The 16,199-nt window shown below is 51.1% G+C and overlaps 1 protein-coding gene across 15 annotated transcripts in view; it reads right to left on the reverse strand.

Moving 5' to 3' along the window:
* MAP7D2 (MAP7 domain containing 2) overlaps nucleotides 1-16,199 on the reverse strand; it is a 121,821-nt gene that overhangs the window by 105,087 nt on the left and 535 nt on the right. The window lies entirely within an intron of this gene.

The raw sequence follows: 16,199 nt of genomic DNA on the forward strand, positions 1-16,199 counted from the left end.
CTGTATGGGCTCCTGAGTGGGACACAACTGGGCCTTTTAAGAATGTCACTACATAAATGAAGCTCTGAGGGGGAGGAAAAGAAACACTAATTCCTGTGCAGAAACTGGAGAGCATGGAAAGATGCCAGCCACCCCCCCTCTCCAAATCTGGTGAGTACTGGTGGTGCTGTCCCTCCCAAAGAACTCACCTGCAGCGGGGACTTGGGCACCCACAAAACTGTCCCCAGCCCTCTGGTCAGAATTAGCTGTTTGCTCATCTGTGGCCTCATGGCCCAGTTTTATATTTCCACTCGTGGTCCTTTTCGGTGGCCGACTTGGATTATAGTAAGTTAGAGGTGGCCCATCTCCCCAGGTCACTAGCTTCTCAGAAGGCAAAGCCTGTATATAAATGTCAATATATTGATATAAATGCCTACCATATGCAAAAATGTATTTTATGTTGCCAGACCTCCAGCCTGGAGCCTTCTATACCCAACACGTGGATGGCGGCAGCCACTCCTGCTCCATCGTGTGGCGTGACCTCTGTGCAAGCCACCCTGCCAGGCACTTTCCACGCATCATCTAGAACCTTCATGGCAACCCCATGAGGGCGTTTCTGTTATCATCCCCCATTTTGGAGGTAAAGAGGCCAGAAGGAGACCGAGAAACTGACCCACGACCCTGCAGCTAGTTAGCGGCCAAGCCAGGACCTGACCAGCGTTAGGTCCTCAGTGGTAAATTCTTGTGGGACTGAAACTGCTTGACTGAAGAATGAGGCGAAAGTGCTACCCTCTCGGCAATTTGTGCAGAACGTTAGAGAAGGGAAACATCAGTATCACGGGAGTGCGGGCCTGACCAAAAACCATACTAAGGAGGCTGAAGGAACCGGGGAGGTGGAGGCCCCGAGAGTCCCGGGGTCACTTGGCCCCCGCACTTCAGGAGACTGGGAGGTTTTGTGGAAAGGATGCCGAGTGGTCGCTCCGCGTGGCCACATGGGGACAGATGTTTGTGTGGACAGAAAGAACTCCGTGACCCAGGAAGTGAGGGGCGCCCCTGCAGCCTCAGAGGACATCCGGTGGAGATCCCATCTCTGTCTTGGGAAAAAATGAACCACCACCTGTTTACAGGAGGCAGGTGACCCCGCAGTCTCTCTCGAGACCCCCTCTAGTCTCCAGACCTGACACTGAAAAGCGGAACCCCCCCAAAGGCCAGTCCCTTGGCCTCCTTGGCTCACGATGATGGGGGGCGGAAGAGGGAGCTGGGCTCGAAATCTTAGCGGGCCAGTCTCGGCACGGACGCAGCTACCTTCTCCACAACTCAGTACACCTGCCAGATCTCCCCGGACCCCTCAGAAACCACCCAGGATGTCCCCTCCCCCCCCAGCTCTCACCTTCGTTCTGACCTGGCTGGCTTTCTTTCAGATCGGCCTCTGAAGGGGACTTGGCAATTATCCGAGTCACTAAAGCGGTGGCACGGTCACAGAGTGTTTCTAGAGAGGGAGCAATCACTGGGGGTGGGGGACGGGCCTGAGAGATTACCTTCAGCCACCAGCCAGGTCCTGGCCCAGGACAGGAGAGGTTTTGCTCCTGAGGGCCGGGGGCATCCTTTGCTTTCTCACGCCCCGGGCCGCACCCCGAAGGGGCCCAGGGACGCCACGCCTCGGGAACGCTGCCAACCCCTCGGTGGCCTGCCAGGACAAGACCGAGGCCCCAAGAGACCCTAGAGCCGTCGTGACGGAGGGGCAGCCCCAGCAAAATCAACTCGCCAAAAAAAAAAAAAAAAAAAAGAAAGTGGTTCCTCGCACCAAAAGCAGCCACGAGGCTGGCTGCCCACTACTCCTCAGCCCGCCTTCCGGCTTTGTCTCCCTCCTGCCAGGACACGGCACCCACCACCCACGCCGCGCCCGGGGCCGCTGGAAGGCCACTGCTCCTCTGGCCCCCCCGGCCCTCCCAAGTTCCCGCCTCGGGTTCCCCAAGGAGGGCTTAAGGCCACAGGCCGCCTTCCCCGGGGTACAGCAGCACCACTCACCTGCCAGCCTCTCCTCGGGGCGCCTGGAAGCGCAGCTGTGCGGCCCCCGGAGCGGGGACCCGGGACGAGCAAAACCCGGACCTGCGCAGGGCCCGGGAGCAGGCTCGCCCCCAGCCTGCCGGAACCGCCTTGGGCTCCCTCATTTACATAGACACTGAGGTCATGCCAGCCAACGCCCGCCGCAGCCCAGGCCCGGCCGCCTTTATGGGGCATTACTCACCGGAGGCCTCGCCAGCCTGGCAAGGAGGGCGGCGTGCAGAAGCCGGGGCGCGGGGGCCTCCCGCCGCCCCGCGTGGCATTCCCGGGGCAAGCCAGCCGCCCGCCCCGGGGGGCTGAGGGCAGAGCTGGGCCTGCGAGCGCAGGCGTTCTGCTTCTCTTCTCAATGGAAAAGGGCCTTTCCTCATTTATTATTATTAGCCACAGAGCGTTCACGGAGGCGCCTACTACATGCCCTGCATCCTGAGGGAGTGTATGGCTTGGCCAGGGCAGAGGCGCCTGAACAAGTGTTTCGAATAAAATACTGAGGAGTTGTGAAATGGTCGATCCCACCAGGATGGCTAGTAAAATGACTGCTAATACCAAGTGCCGACACAGACGTGGAGGGACTGGAGCTCGCCTGCACCGCTGGTCGGAACGCAAGAGGATCCAGCCGTGTGGGAGGCAGAATAAATTCTGATGCCTGAAACCCGTGGCTAGGTCACCTTACACGGCAAAAGGGACTTCGTGGATGTGATAAGTTGTGGCTCTTGAGAGGGGAAGAACCTGGATTATGCAGGGGCCCAAGATAAGCACCAGGGTCCTTAGAAGAGGGAGGCAGAAGGGTTAGAGTCAGAGAGAGGAGATGTGACAACAGAAGCAGAGGGGAGAGAGAGAGAGATCTGAAGACGCTAGGCCGTTGGCCTTAAAGATGGAGGAAGGGGACCATGAGCCACAGAATGCACGTAGGCTTCTAGAGACTGGAAAAGGCGAGGGAACGTTCTCCTCTGGAGCCTCCGGAAAGGATTACAGCCCTGCCGATGCCTGGTTTTAGGACTTCTGACCACTTGAATTGTAAGATAATAACTTTGCGTTGTTTGAAGCCATTAAGTTTGTGATTTGTTGGAGCAGCCATTGGAAATTAATACAAGCCACTTCAAACAGGATTCGGCAGCATCTCCTGAAGCTGAACATATGCCTCCCCGATGCCCGGCAATTCTACTAAACATGTGCCCAGCAGAGACGCATGTGTGGGCATCAAGACGTGTGTACAAGCATGTTCAGAGAAGTTTTCTCAAAACTTGGAAATAACCCAATTGTCCATTTGCAAGAAAATGGATACCACAAATTGTGGTATACTTACAAAACGTACTGCTACTCAAAAAATGGAAAGAAATGGACTGCTGGCACACTCGACAACATGGGTGAGTCTTAACAGAGCATGTGGAGTGGGGAAAAAACAGGTATAAGAAGGTCATACTAGGTGAATCTATTTTAATAAAGTTCAGAGGTCACGGCGGTGGTCACCTTTGGGGGGTCTTGGTAATGACTTGGAGGAGGCATGAGGGAGCCTTCTGGGTGCTGGGAATGTTTAGTTTCTTGATCTAGGTGGTGGTTACATGGGTATGTATGTAAAAATCGGTTAGCCTGTGCACTTCAGATGTGTGCACCTGAGCTGCCAACACGCCAACCCCAAGTTTATTTGCATGTGCTTCGCTGGCATCCACAAAATCAAAATTCACCTAATGGTGAAAGGAAGAGAGAGGGAAAAAATACCAAAAGGGTGTATGGTCAGGGACAGCGTCCGGGGGGAGGTGAGGCATGAGTCAAGGACTGAAGGATGACTACAGCAGAGGCAGAGAGGAAGGGCATTCTGGCCGAAGGGAACAGCCTGTGCTGCAGTGCAAGAGGATGCCAAGTGTCCCGGATGCTACAAGCCAGGGAGGTCGATAGGGGCACGGAGGGTGGGGGCTGGAGAGCTAGGCGGGAGCCCCACCCTGACACCCCTGGAAAACTCCATCCCACCACTCCAGGGAAACCTGTCAGCAGTCTAGACTTGACTCTCTAGCAAGTGCCCAGCAGGAAACAGAGCAGGTTAGGCCAGAGAGGGCCATGACAGAGCCGTCGCTGGCTGCCACGGGGAGGCTGACCTGGATGGAAGGACAGCGGCCAAGATGGTTCTTGTGAGAAAGGTCAGGCCAGAGATGACAGGGCCTGCCCCAAGGCCTGGGCAGCGGGGATGAGGTCAGGACAGATGGAGGAGGCAGAGCCTGCGTCTTGGGGGCCCGGGGGTGGGGCGGGGGGCAGGTGGGCGAGTCCACAGGCTGTGACTCCACTTAACCAGAAGGGTGAAGAGCAGACGTGCCCCACCCTCTACCCCCTGGGCTGGCTGTGGACCAGCACGGCACCTGGGGTACCACCTCCTTTTACAGATAAGGAACTGCCTTCTGCTGGGCCCGTGCCTGAGGCCACAGGTTGTGAGGCGCAACGTGGAACAGAAAGCTGAGGCTCGTCTACTTTATTCTTTTTAAAGATTTATTTTTATTTCTCTCCCTTCCCCCCCAGTTGTCTGCTCTCTGTGTCCACTCACCGTGTGTTCTTCTGTGTCCGCCTGCATTCTTGTCAGCAGCACCAGGAATCTGTGTCTCTTTTTGTTGCTTCGTCTTGCTGTGTCAGCTCTCCGTGTGTGCGGCGCCATTCCTGGGCAGGCTGCGCTTTTTTGGCGCTGGGTGGCTCTTCTTATGGGGGTGTACTCCTTGCACGTGGGGCTCCCCTACACGGGGGACACCCCTGCGTGGCACGGCACTCCTTGTGCGCATCAGCCCTGCGCGTGGGCCAGCTTGCCACATGGGCCAGGGGGCCCTGGGTTTGAACCCTGGATCTCCTATGTGGTAGGCGGACGCTCTATCAATTGAGCCAAATCTGCTTCCCTCATCTACTTTAGAGAGCACATCCCAGAGAACAGGGGACGTGATTGTATTAGTCAGCCAAAGGGGTGCCCAATGCCAAGTACCAGAAATCTGTTGGCTTGTATAAAGGGTATTTATTTGGGGTGGAAGCTGACAGTTACCAGGCCCTCAAGAGTCCAACTCAAGGCTGCTCTCTCACCAAAGGCAGTTGCCACGTACTGAAGCAACATGGTGGCTGCTCTCTGCCTGGTCTCGCCTTCCTGGGCTGCTGCTTTCTCTCAAGGCTCATGGGCCCAGCTGTAGGCTGGCACAGGGCTCTCTTGCAGGGCTTCCTCTCTCATCAGCCGCCAACTCTCAGGCGAATGGCTCATCTCTCCCTGGGCCCCAGGATTAAAAATGACAGAGCTCTCGCTCTTCCAGCGACTCCTTAGTGAGTGTCTGTTCATATATGCCCACCAAGGGGGCGGGGACTCAACCTGAGTTATGCCTTCCTGACGCAGCCCAAGCAGAAGTCCTAAATTGCTTTTATCAGGTAAACTTCATCAGAGGCCCCTCACTGAATTTGACACGATCAAAGGGCATCACACCCAGAGGAATAGATTCGTTTACAGACATAATCTTTCTCTTTTCAGGATTCATAAATAATCTCAAACTGTCACAGGACACCTGCCCCCGAATGACCTCACCAACGTCACTTCCCACCACGGGCTTCTCGGGCCTGCGCCCGAGGCATCACTTGTCCCTGCCAACCTCTCACTGGAAAAGTTCTCCTCCCTGCTCACCCAAGTCCTGACTATCTAATAGTTTCATCGACTGCTTTGCTCATGCCTCAAGGGCAATCTGGTTTCCCCAGCTGTGGTGGTTTGAAGCTGTATGTACCCCAGAAAAACATCTTTTTAAATCTCATCTATTCCTGTGGGTGGAAACCCTTTGTAAACTGGGTCTTGTGATGAGGCGACTTTAGTCAAGGTGTGACCTGCCTCATTCTGGATAGGTCTCAGTCCTCTTACTAGAGTCCTTTATAAATGGAATGAACACACAGAGAAAGAAGGCAAGAAGCTGAAAGCAACGAAACCTGGAAGAGAAGGGAGAGACCACCAGAGGTCGCCACGTGCCTTGCCATGTGGCAGGGGAGCCCAGGATTGCCAGCAGCTGGTCTTTGGGACAAAAGCATGGCCTTGATGAGGCCTTGGTTTGGACATCTTCTCAGCTTCATACTGTAAACTAATAAATTCCCATTGTTTAAGCTAACCCATTTCATGGTACCTGCTTTAAGCGGCCTAGGTAACTAAAACACCAAACAAGTTGTGTAACCAAAGACCCTGGCTTCAGTCTCTAATCTTCCCATCATGCCAACTTGACAAGCAGGGGCAGGGACAAAGAGAGGCTGGCTGACCACAGGTACCCTGGGGCCACCAGGAACCAGAAATAAATCTTGGCTACTAGGTTCCATTGACACCCTGTAGACCTGGTATGAACCACAGGAGCCAATTGCCGGGGAGCTAACTGCTTCTGAGGGGGGCTGAGTGACAAGTGCCAAATACCAGCACTCGTACAGAAGAAACCAAAATAGATGGGTTTGAAGCAATGTGTTTGAGGCCTGAAACTCATTCCTCATTTCTATCCTAATCTGGCAAGGTTAGTCAACATCTAGTTAACCACGCTGTCCAATATGGGAGCTGATACCCCAAATACATTTAAGTCACTTAAATTTAGGTAAAAATAAAAATTCAGTTCCTCAGTCATACCAGCCTCAGCTTAAGAGTTGCATGTGGGCTAGTGGCTACTGTATGGGACAGAGCAGCAGACCTAGAACATTCTGTCATCATAGAAAGTTCTATGGGGACAGTGCTGTACCATGTATGTACTATTGCCTATGTGAGCTGGCCTGACGATGAGGCAGTCAGCCTTAAGTCATCTTTACATGCCAAAGTGGTAAGAATCCTTAACTTGTAAGTAGTAGAGACAAAATTGTGTATCATGTGGACATTCAACCCTCCTAGGCAGTGGGTGAACTGACGCCCCTCAGACCCCTCCGTAGAGACTGAGAGAAACTAGGCAACATTAAAACTGATCAGGGCAGGAAGTGGTAGGGCGTCCGCCTACCATATAGGAGGTCCAGGGTTCAAACCCAGGGCCTCCTGACCCGTGAGGTGAGCTGGCCCACACACAGTGCTGCCACGCACAAGGAGTGCTGTGCCACACAGGGGTGTCCCCCGCATAGGGGAGGCCCATGGGCAAGGAGTGTGCCCTGCGAGGAGAGCAGCTCACATGAAAAAAAAAAAAAGAGCACAGCTCACCCAGGAGTGGCGCTGCTCACACGGAGAGCTGACGCAAGATGATGCAAGAAAAAGAGACACAGATTCCCAGTGCAGCCGAGAATGCAAGCGGACACAGAAGAACACACAGCGAATGGACACAAGAAATGACAACGGGAGAGGGGGGCGGGAAAGGGGAGAGAAATAAATAAAATAAAATAAATCTTAAAAAAAAAAAGAAACTGATCAGGGAATAGTGAGACAGTCTATTTCTCTCACTGATTGGTTCTTCTATAAAAAGAGTTACCCCCATCCCAGAAGACTAGCGATATATGGAAATTAATGGACCATTCTTAAGAAGCAATTATTCTTTAGAAATAACTCATGACTGATGAAAACAAAATCAAGTGAAGTGGAAATTTAGGTGGGTGATTATGGGGGGAAAAAGGAGAGCAGAAACATGGTTTGCAATAAGATGACGACAATTTCAATTAGTCATTTTTTAAAGAGAGCTTTTGGTAGGAAGATGTGACTAAAATTGCTTAAATAATATTGGTTATCTAGTAATGGAAATGATCATTGTTAAAATTTTGTTCGAAACACATATCTCCACCGGGAAATTAAATTACCCAAGTGCAAGGAAAGCTCCCCCTGAAGGCTGTCATAATATTTCACCGCCAATTGTCACCCCTGACTGTGAACCGAACACACAAAATTAATAAGATAGAAAAGAGCAAAAATTCCTAAGAGGTGACACTAGCACTATGCACAGTTATGTTTCTCTCTCTAAATGGAGTGCTGAAAATGCAGGCTTATGTGTCGAATGAACATAACATTCAGGCGTCCCATGGGGGAAATATTTTAAAAAATGAAGCCCAGCATGAAATACAGGAGAATGTTCTTTTGCCCAGTTTACAATTCCGCTGGTTATTTCAAGTTAACAGCACATATTAAGGTGTTGTTTTGAAACAGGGACACGGAGCACTGCTTAATAAAGGGCTTCAGGCACCTGGGAAAAGACGTGAGCTGCAAGGGCCCTCCTTGCTCTGCATTTAGTAACCTCAGGTAGTCATTTGGGCCCGTCCTCCTCCCACCTTCCAGAAGGGATTAACACTGCTTATATAAAACACAGCAGAGACAGATATGAAAAGTAGGCGAGAGAGATGGAGAGAAACAGAGGTAGGGATAGAAAACTGGAGCTGAGAAGGAAGTGAATCCAATATGTCTACCACAGTAACCATACTGGTTGACCCACCAAACCAACAGTCAGCTCTTAAGGGCTAAGTGTCCAAAGGTGAAAAACAGACCAACTGTTCAGGAGGGGCAACTCGGTCCTGGCAGGAACTTAGTCCTGCAGGCCCTAAATTCAAGCGGATGTTGGAAACTGACCCTGCCCAGTAAGGCCCAGTACAGCCGGCCATACCCAGTGCCCACTCTCCCACAAAATCAAGCGTTAAGACGAATGAAGCACAAGGAACCCATGAATGCTCTGGAACTGCCCGACAACGTGATCCCCGGAGTGAAGGCATTGGTTCTGTCAACCCACCTATACTTGTCGATTATCGTTAGCAAGCAGCTTCCATAAACGTGGTTCTAGAAGGCACAAGAGAGAGTCCTGGGAGGAGATGAGCACACCTGGCCTCGCTGAGCCTAACACAACTCAGCTCAGCCAAAGGGGTTCCCCACAAAACCCCCACCCCAAACCTGTTAGATCCTGAGCTGGCTAATACCGTTCTGTCCTTCCATGGTTCCATCTGTTTTTAGACCATATTTTTTCTCAGTAACAGCTGAACAATTTCCCTGAAGCCAAGCCCCCTTCCCTTTCCACAGTTGGTCAGGGTCCCAAGACAACCTCCCCCCCCCTTCCCTAACCTGTGTTAGGACTCATCAATCATAACCCTAGGATACTCCCCTCTCCAGGCTGGGAATGCCCAAAGCAGCTTTATCCCTTAAGAGTCTGGGGATCCAGGCCTGCTTTTGCTTTATTGAAAGGGAGACTATTTTTATCAAAATGTCTTTGCAATTTTACTAAAATGGACTCAATCCTCAGCACACGTGCTGTACTTAATACCATGCCTGACAGCACCAGAACCGCCCTGAATGCCAGAATGCACAGTGACTGTGAGGCTCATTCAAGACCAACAGGACTTTCGGCCATGATGGACATGTTCTACGCTGGAGCTGTCCAAGATGGCAGCCTCTAGCCACAGATGGCCAAGGAGCACCTGACATGGAGCTAGTCCAAATTGAGAAGGGCTAGAAATATAAAATGCACATTGGATTTCCAAGACTTAGTGCCAAGGAAAGAAAGTAAAATACCTTCATTAATCATTTTTTATATTTATTACACATTGAAATAGAGTACTTCTGATATACTGGGTTAAGAAAGTTGTGTTAAATTAATTTCACCTGCACTGATGGGGTTTCCTTTAAATTGACTTTTTCCCACCCTTTACTCATTCCAAAAATATTTTGAAATTGCAATGTGATGTACTAGCTGTTGTTTTTATAACGCAATTAAAGAATCTGCAGAATTATTAAAATAATTTTTTTAAGAAAGCATGCTTGTGCATGTGCAAACTAAAACCCTCTTGCGTCCCATTACCCTTTCGGAAATGCTGGCCCTGAGCAGAGCTAGCCAAAGGGTGGTCCGTGGATGCACGCCAGGCTCCTAATTCTTCTTTATTCATCCACAGCAAGGATATAAATGGAGAATATTTAAAAACACAGTAATATGAAAGAGTAACTGACATCCACTGGTATCTTTGAATCTAATATTTAATCTGATCCAATATTTTTAAAGCTAAGATACATATTTTACATGTTTCTCATATTGTATTTTTCTAGCAATTCTTTTTTATTATAGCTTACCAACTTATCAAGTGCAACAGATTGGCAATTAGGAAAAACAACACCTGGTCCTTCTCCAGTTAGCTTGAGACCCACTGGCCTGGAGTGTAACAGACTGTCCACTCCCCTTCAAGAGAGATGCCCCAAGAACATAGCAAGAGCCTTATTCTTCAATCACACCCAAAACAGTGTCCTAAGACAAGAAAGTATACTAAGGGACTCTCCAAAGATCCTCAACAATACAGGCTGGCACAAAGATGGTGGGGGGTTAATTCCCGGCAAGCCAGCAAATTCTGTTTACTGGAGCACCTCTACCTCTAAGAATTTTTTTATTAATAAAACGTTTGCTATAATTTTAAGAAATGAGGTCCTCATCACCTCTGGCAAGAAAAATAACTGCCTAGTAAGGAAAAGACACACAAAACCCTGAGCTAGATCTCAGAGGGGCACAGAAGATGTGGAAGGCACAGCCCAGACAAGAAAGGAGCCTGTTAATACAGAACTCAGGAGGCAAACTCACCTAGGCGTGAGTCTCAGCTTGCCACTTACTGTGTGACCTTGGGCAAATTACTTACCCTCTCTTAATTTCAATGTACTCACCTGTGGCAGTAGATAATTTCCAATAAGAACCACTAACAATTGCCCCCAGCCCAGTGGGCATGCCACTCCTCCCCCAAGAGGTGGCACTATTTCCCCTCCCCTTGAATCCAGGCTGGCCTTGTGACTTGCTTTGACCTCTACAATGCAGCAGAAGTTGATGTTCTGGGCCTTCCAAGTCCAGGCCTTCAGAGGCCTAGTAACTTCTGCCTTCACACTCTTGAAGCACAACCACCATGCTGTTAAGAAGTCCAGTTCAGACACCCGGTGATTAGATACCTAGACAAAGAGAGGCCATCTTGGACATTTCAGCCTAACTGCGCTCTATATGGCACTATATGGAGCAGATGAACCGCACAACTGAGCCCAGCCCATCCACCGAATCCTGAGAAGTAGTAAATCATTGTTATTGACAGCCACAAAGTCTCAAGGTGGTTGGTTACACAGCAATTAGGCAACTGAAATGTTGCTAACATGAAGAGCAACCAGTACAAAAGCCCGGCATGGGGAACTGAGTAAAATAATGCATGGCCAAGTGTTTGTAATGGTGCGGGGCACACAAGTGCTCAACAATTAGCAGCTTTCACTCTCTGGGGAGCCAAAGTTAACAAACGTGCAGTATGTAATGGCAGACCACCGTGGGAAGTTACATTCAGAGCCTGAGTCCTTGGCAAGCCCTGAGAAGCCGGCATGTATGGGAGGTGGCGAGGCCACGCTTCCTGGAGCAAGTGAGCCTTGGACCTGAAGGATGCAGAGGGCAGATTTCTTTGATGCACGAAGAACCACCTGTGGACTTCTAGGCGGCTACATGTGCACATGCCAAAGGCTGAAGACCACCGTGGCAGAAGCCTAGAGGTCTCCACAGAGACAGAGCAGAGTAGTGGTTGCCAAGGGCTGGGGAGGTTGGGGGGCAATGGGGGTGTGTGACTGCTAATCGGTATGAAGCTTCTTTTGGGGATGATGAAAATGTTCTAAAATTGAGTGTGGTGAGGGTTGCCCAACTCCGTGACTACACTAGAAACCACTGAACTGTACGCTTTAAATGGGTGACATGCATGGTATGTGAATTAAATCTTGAAAAGCTGTTATCACACAAAGCTGGGTGGGGAGGGGTGGAGAGGCTGAGATGACAAAGGAGCCACCAGCCTTGCAAAGGGCTGTCTGGGGGCCACCAGGAGTCAGCCTGTTTGTCAAGTCTTTTCAGATGGTGAATTAACTCAACAGCAGCCAGGCACTGTGTGCCCTGGGGACAGACCTTGCCATTCCAAGGGATGGTGGGCATTCCACACGACTGGTGACAGCTGCTCCCTCAAACACAGGAAATATGGGTGGCTTGCTCATACCTGTCTCCTTTCACATGAATCACAACCTAAATTCTGCTAATCACAAAGCTTTTAAAATGAGGGATACTTCCTAGGCAAGAGGAAATGGACCGATTCCTGGCTTTTCTGTCAAACTGGGGCCCTTAGAAGTGGGAGAGGGGGGCCCTGAGGCTGAGCTGACCCCAGAGCCTCAGATGGCCCGATGGCACACTCCTCAAATTTGAAGGTGGCCACGTTAGATGCAAGTGACCAAATACTGCCAAGACTCCCCAAGGGCGGTCGCCCTTGAGCCCTTCCTCTTCCTTCTGCTGGTGTCCTTCCTTTCAAAAGAAGCTGGAGGTCAGGGCCATGGAATGTTTGCAAATCTTGGTCCTGCTGTCAGAGCCACTTCTGTACCCGGACGCTGCCCCAAACCTGACAGTATTGGCAACATCAGCATCATCACATCATCTGACATCTTTTTCTCTTTTTCTTTAGGAGGTACCAGAGATTGAACCCAGGACCTTGTACATGCGAAGCAGGTGCTCAACCTCTGAGCTATACCTGCACCCCATAACTCCAAGGTCTTTTTTTTTTTTAAAGGAGGTACTGGGGTGAACCACCTGACATCTATGGCAAGCACACTCTGTGGATGAACTCGTATTAAATCCTCCCAACAAGGCCCATCAGTGGGTTTCCCAAGAAATCCCTACTTCCCTCCTGCCCAAATCAACCCTGTGAATTCTCCTGTGCTGTAACTCAATCTGTCTTTACTATAGAAGAGGAAATGTTCTTTTAAAAAAAGCTAACCACTGCAGAAGATGGGGCACCCGAATGAGAGGAAAGCATCCTTTTGCCTTGGAGAGGAAGGAGGGTCAGAAACAGAAATGAGGGAAGCGGACTTGGCCCAATGGATGGGGCTTCCGTCTACCACATGGGAGGTCCGCGGTTCAAACCCCGGGCCTCCTTGACCCGTGTGGAGCTGGCCCATGCGCAGTGCTGATGCGCGCAAGGAGTGCCCTGCCACGCAGAGGTGTCCCCCACGTAGGGGAGCCCCATGCGCAAGGAGTGCGCCCCGTAAGGAGACCCGCCCAGCGCGAAAGAAAGTGCAGCCTGCCCAGGAATGGCGCCGCCCACACGGAGAGCTGACACAACAAGATGACGCAGCAAAAAGAAACACAGATTCCTGTGCTGCTGACAACAACAAAAGCAGACAAAGAAGACGCAGCAAATGGACACAGAGAACAGACAACTGGGGCAGGGGGCGGGGAGAAACAAAATAAAATAAATAAATCTTTAAAAAAAAAAAAAAAGAAACAGAAATGACAGGCTTTGGCTAGGCATGTCCCCAGGGTTGGGACACCAGTTAGGAAGACTTTCAGTGGTCAAGTCCTCCACTGCCATCATGAATCAAAGCCCGAAGCCTTTATCTCCTGACCCAGTGGTCCTTACCACAGCCAAAGAGACTCTAGATGTTAACACACATGCACGTGCTCATGCACACACATCCCCAGGTTGTTCTTCTTAAGTCCAAGCAGTTTTCGGGTTCAAGTGTTCAAGAAAACTCTGAAAAAGGATGAAAAACTGATTTCTTGGAGGCCTAACTCTCAGCCTTTGAGGCTGGGCACCATCCTCCAGTTGGACCCCCTTCCTTCTCCTGAGCAAAGGGCAGGGGCTGGGAGACTGCAGGTGGGTGGACAGCAGGGAGCCCCATCCCTGAGGCTGCGCTGAGGGAGAGCAGATGGCAGGGGGCCCACAGAGCACCACCTCCTGGGTTCCACCAGGACCAAAAGGAGAGCGCGACAGGAGGCAGCAGATGGGCACTTTCCAATTCCTGAAGTGCCAGGTCCAAGGGGAAAAGCCCAGAAGCCTTTCTTCTGTCTCACCTCAAGGCATCTCCTTCCTTTCCAGGGAACAACGGGCAAACGTGCCCAACGCAGTCCACGATTTACCTGCAGAATACACTGGAAGGCTCACGAGGCCTCAGGAAACGTGCTCTGTACATTCGTCATTTCAGAGGCCTCCCGCCCACACGCTTATTTAGTCCACCTCCTGAGTATTTACAGAACACTCAACCCAGTGGCTCAGCCCCCAGCACAACGCACTTGGCAGACTTCGCTTAGAGACCTACTGTGCGCAAAAACTCCGAGAAGGAGGAGGAGGGACGATTGGGCACCTTCTGCACCTGAGGAGAACAGCTGGTGTCTCCCAGCGTCCGAAACCAGGCAAGACTGAGCGGGACGCCTCTGACCTGGACCCTGGCCTTGCCCTCAAGCCTGTGACCTAACAGAGGCAGACGTAGCTAACGATGGCTGACGCAGCCTGAGCAATGCCTCCAGCTCCCAGGGTCGTTCTTGAGCGTGTTTCCAAGGAGAGAAAAGCGAAGGTCCACCAAGATGGCACCGTAGGAAGGGAGAGCAGGCCCCCACGCCCAGGCAGTGGCGACGTCCATCAGCTCAGCCCCGGAACCATGGCAGCGGCCACTAGCGCAGGCGCCAGCTCAGATGGCACTCCCCCCACTCCCAAACATCTGCCGAACCAACGAGAAGGCTGATGGGGTATGAGCGCTCCACTGGAGGGGGCGCAGGCACAGGCAGGAGGGAGTTCCTGAGGTCTTTCTCCCTGACAGGAGCCTAAAGGAAGTGAAACCCTAATGGGGGAGGGGGCACTACTGGTCACAGAAAGGGGAGAAAGGAACATTTCAGCTGAGGGGCACACAGGAGCCACACGCTCACAGCTGAGCGAACTCTGGCCACATTCTCAGAAAACAACATGGAAGCCAAGTACCTAGGAAATGCCCCTTGTGGCCACTACAAGTTCAAGTTCCCCCAGTCAATGCGGAAGAATAATAGCGTCCGGGCAAAAATATTCTTCAAAGCACTGCTACTAACTGGGGACTTTGCCCAGGCCCGGAAGTAGGGCCACCATGTGTGGGTCAGCAAGGAGGAACTGGGTGACTATTTGAAACCAGACTACCTGGCCCAGGTTAGGAGATTCTCTTGGACCTCTGACAGACTGAGTTGCCTTTGGACAATGCACAGACAAGTCTAGGACTGGGGCCTCAAGGATACTGGTGTGGTTGTCCCAACTTTGCAGGGAGTATCAAGCAGCAAACTGAATTCTGAGAAATAAATGAGTTAATCATCATCAAAAAAAAAAAAAAGAATGCAAGTGGACACAGTGAACGGACACAGAGAGCAGACAACTGGGGAGGAAGGAGAGAGAAAGAAATAAAAAATAAATCTTTAATAAATAAATAAATAAAATGGCAGATGAATCCAAGGCCCAGGTGCACAGTCCTTGCTCCCCTCTCCTTAGGACAACAAAATGTCTAAAAGGCCCATGGGCTAAATTTCCAAACAAATAAAAATGTAAACTTCAAGAACTTCCCTTTTCCAATGATGTAGTTACTCTCCCACAAGGGAGCACCTGCTCGGGTGGATGGGCTGGGCTCTCCCCTAGCAGATGTAGTGGAGTTTCTCAAGTTCAAAGGACGAAATGTACGTAAATGTACTTACATCACTACCCTGTAATATTTGTTAAATTCTGCCTTTAGAAAGATGCAGGCCGAAAAACACAAACGGGAAATATTTTAAGCCACCCCCTCCTTCTATAAATCAGGTAATTGGGGGCCCAATCAGGAAACAGTTGGCCCTCAAAATGAAAAGCACGTTTTAAAAGACTAAAGAACATTTCTCTTGATTTTGTTCCCTTCCTTGGTCCACCTGATAGAAAATCGTCATATCTTCACTCTGTGATAATTCATCCAACCGTGTAGTTCAGATTTGTGCGCTTTTTTGTTTGCAGGTTTTAAAATAGCTGGCATCTATATAAATACCTTATATATTATATATATTTAAAGGGATCGCCTGGAACAGCAGCATGAAATCGGGTTCCCCTCTGTTTACACCCCCACATTACCTGCAACCACCCGAGAGAATGTCAGCACCAGAAGACGCGACATCGCCTTATCCGAAATTCTGCCTAAAGTCCTCACAATTGCCCCCTGCTCCGCTCGCTTCTGGACAGTGAGTCTGAGAAGCAGCCCTGCGTGGCCACCAGCAGCTGCAGCCGCGGCGGCGGGGAGATTTCCTCGCTGTGTCGCCCCGTGACATGGGGTCCGCCTGCTCCGCAGGCCTCCGGGAGCGCATCGGGGCGCCCCAGGCACCCGGCTCAGGGCACGCGCCCGCCCGCCTAGAGGTGCCCAGTCTCTCGCTGGCGTTCCCTGCGTCCCCACCAGGGGTAACAAGCTGGTTTTGTCCCCGCTCCCCCCGGGGGGGGGTGGGGTGGCGCCGCGAAGC

The sequence above is a fragment of the Dasypus novemcinctus genome, chromosome X (genome assembly GCF_030445035.2).
Source record: "Dasypus novemcinctus isolate mDasNov1 chromosome X, mDasNov1.1.hap2, whole genome shotgun sequence".
In the NCBI taxonomy this organism is placed as follows: domain Eukaryota; kingdom Metazoa; phylum Chordata; class Mammalia; order Cingulata; family Dasypodidae; genus Dasypus; species Dasypus novemcinctus.